Source organism: Elephantulus edwardii, unplaced genomic scaffold (genome assembly GCF_000299155.1).
Source record: "Elephantulus edwardii isolate Elephantulus edwardi_28Jun2011 unplaced genomic scaffold, EleEdw1.0 scaffold00207, whole genome shotgun sequence".
NCBI classification, from domain to species: Eukaryota; Metazoa; Chordata; class Mammalia; order Macroscelidea; family Macroscelididae; genus Elephantulus; species Elephantulus edwardii.
In genome coordinates, this window is record NW_006399957.1 from 208,711 (window position 1) to 211,611 (window position 2,901).

Consider the following 2,901-nt stretch of genomic DNA (forward strand, 5'->3'; position numbering starts at 1 on the left):
AGTCTGGGTAGATGTAAGGAGAAACAGAACTTGCTAGATGAAGGAAAAGATGACCCTGGAAGGTACAACTCAAACCCAGTGTGCCTGCAAAGTGTGTCTATCAAAGAGACCACAGCATCTGCTGTCGGGAGCTGGATAAACTGGAATCTCATAACCTAAGGCTGCAGCAGCTTTGGAAAATAGCTTGAGGTTCTTTAGAAAATCAAATAGAAGTACCATTTGACTCAGCAATGAAGAGTTTGAAAACATGTTCACATAGAAATGTGTATGCTAATATTCATGACAACACTCTTCACAATGATAGAAAAGTGGAAAGAGCCCACTGACGAGTGAAAAAAGTGTGGCCCATCCAGACAGTGGGATTTTTAGGTGCCATCCTGTCGGTTTCGACTCATAGAGACTTACAGAAGGAAACCTTGTCTTGTCCTGCATGACCCTCACAATCTGTGCTGTGCGGGAACCCATTGCTGCTTTCCAAGTTGACTCATCTGCTTCCTGGGCTATGACAAGGAATGAAGTGGTTAACCTTGAGGACATGATGCAAGTTAATAGGCTTCTCAAGTATCACAATAAGCAGATCAAGAAAGACAGGTCCTCGGTCAGTGGTTGTCTGTCTTTGGGGATTGGGAAGCTGCATCCGGGTTGTTGCTAGGTGCCTTCAAGTGAGTCAACTTGGACTCATCACCTTTCTTTGAGCCATAGCTCGGAACATTCTCCTGTCCTGCCCCAGCCTCATCATCTCTGATAGGCTTGAGGTCGGTTGTTTATTTAAATAAAAATTTTATTTTATTCTAGTTTACTTACAAAGTTTGCATACATTGTTTTTCACACTGGATCCTTCCTATTTCTTTTACCCACCCCTCCCTTCACTCGTGATTGTATGAACTTATGATTAACACCTCCTACCCATCCTGAACACTTTACTCCTCCCCTTCCCTCCTTCAATCCTTATACCTGTTCTACAAGAATGGTTTTATACCATATTTGTCCTAATGTGACTGAGTTACTTCACTTAGCATAATAATACTCTCCAGTCCCTCCCAAGTTAGGTAGTGATTTACAGAATCATTGATCCTACGTGCTGCGTAGTATTCCTTGGTGTGAATGTACCATAATTTCTCAATCCATTGGATTGTGGTTGGACTTTTGGGCTATTTCCATGTTCTTGCATCCACTTCTTTTTTTCTTTTTCTTTTTTTTTTTTCCCCCTCCCCCCTGCATCCACTTCTGTAATAGCTTGCCTCTGGAAACCCTATGAATCTGGAGAAAGGGCAAAAGTTATACAGGTGTCCAGGTCTTTCGTTCATAGGGTCGCTATGAGTCGCCTCCGACTTGATGGCACTTAACAACAATGAGCAAGTCTCCATTTGTGTCTCAGTTTTCATTTTCTCAGGATATATACCAAGCCATGGAATAGCTGGATCATATGGAATTTCTATGTTCAGCTTTTTGAGGAAACGCCAAACTGCCTTCCAGAGTGTTTGTACCATTTTACAATCTCACCAGAAGTGCATGAGAGTTCCTATCTACACATCCTCTCCATTATTTATTACTTGCTGTCCTCTTAAACTTTGTCATTGCCATTGGAGTGAGATGGTACCTCATTGTAGTTTTGGTTTGCATCTCTCTTAATGCCAGTGATTTTGAGTATTTCTTCAGTCTGTTGGCCATCCAAATATTTTCCTCTGTGAAAAGGCTTTCCATGTCTTTTGCCCATTTTGTAATTGTATTATCAGTCTTCTTGTGGAGGCCCTGTAGTAGTCATCTGTGAACTTTTGATATGAGACTCTTGTCTGAAATGGTATTGCCAATTTTTTTCTTCCAGTCATTTGGTTTTCTTTTCACTCTGTTGGATAAAGTTTTTGATGCACACAGGGATTTAATCTTTAAAAGGTCCCATTCATCAACTTTATCCTCTCTAGATTGTGTATTTTTGGCTGTATGTGGGAGTCTCTTTATACCATAGACTAGGCCGACTAGCCTTGATCCCAGTTTGTCTCTGATGAACTTTGGTTTTGTGTTTTACTACCAGGTCTCTGATCCACCTTGATTTGTTTTTTGTGTATTGTGTGAGACATAGATCCTGTTTCAGCTTTCTGCAGGTAGCAGTCTAGTTTTGCCAGCACCATTCATTGAAGAGGTTGTCATTTCCCCATTTGATAGGTTTTATTTTCTTGTTGAACATAAGTTGACCATAGATGGCTGGCTCTTTTCTGGGTTCTCAAATCTCTTCCATTTGCCTGTGTGCCTGTCATTGTACCAGTACCATGCTGTTTTGGTTACTGTAGCTGTATGGTAGTAGGTGGGTTTGTTTGTTTGTTTGTTTGTTTGTTTGTTTTGAAAGCTAAAGTAGCTTTCTTAAGGAGCTCCCAGGCAGGATTTCTTGTCTGGACAGAGACAGACCAGGGGAAAACAGAGCTCTAAGGTGGGTTGGGCAGGTTTTTATAGTTAGTCTTTAGAGAGGGAAAGGTTTAATCAGGTGGGTGAGGCTGTTTACTCCCTCTGTTGACATGTTAATATTCTTTGAATCCTTCCTTTCCTCCTTTGATCTTGGCCTGGACCTGACATCCCAGCCTCTTTAGTGAGAAAAAGGAATAAGTACATGTAGTAGGTTTTGAAGTCAGGGAGTGCTATGCCTCCCACTTCACTTCGGTTTTTCAGAAGTGTTCTGCTTATTCGGAGTCTCTTTCCTCTCCAAATAAGCTTGACAGTTTCCATTTTGATTTCCTTGAAAAAGGAATTTGATGTCTTTATTGGGATAGCATTGAACATGTGGATTGCTTTTGGTTGTTGTTGTTATGTGCTTTCGAGTCGTTTGCGACTCATAGCGACCCTACGTACAACAGCCCTAAACCGTGCTCTATCCTGTGCCAGTCTCATTGCCTCTGACACACCCATCCC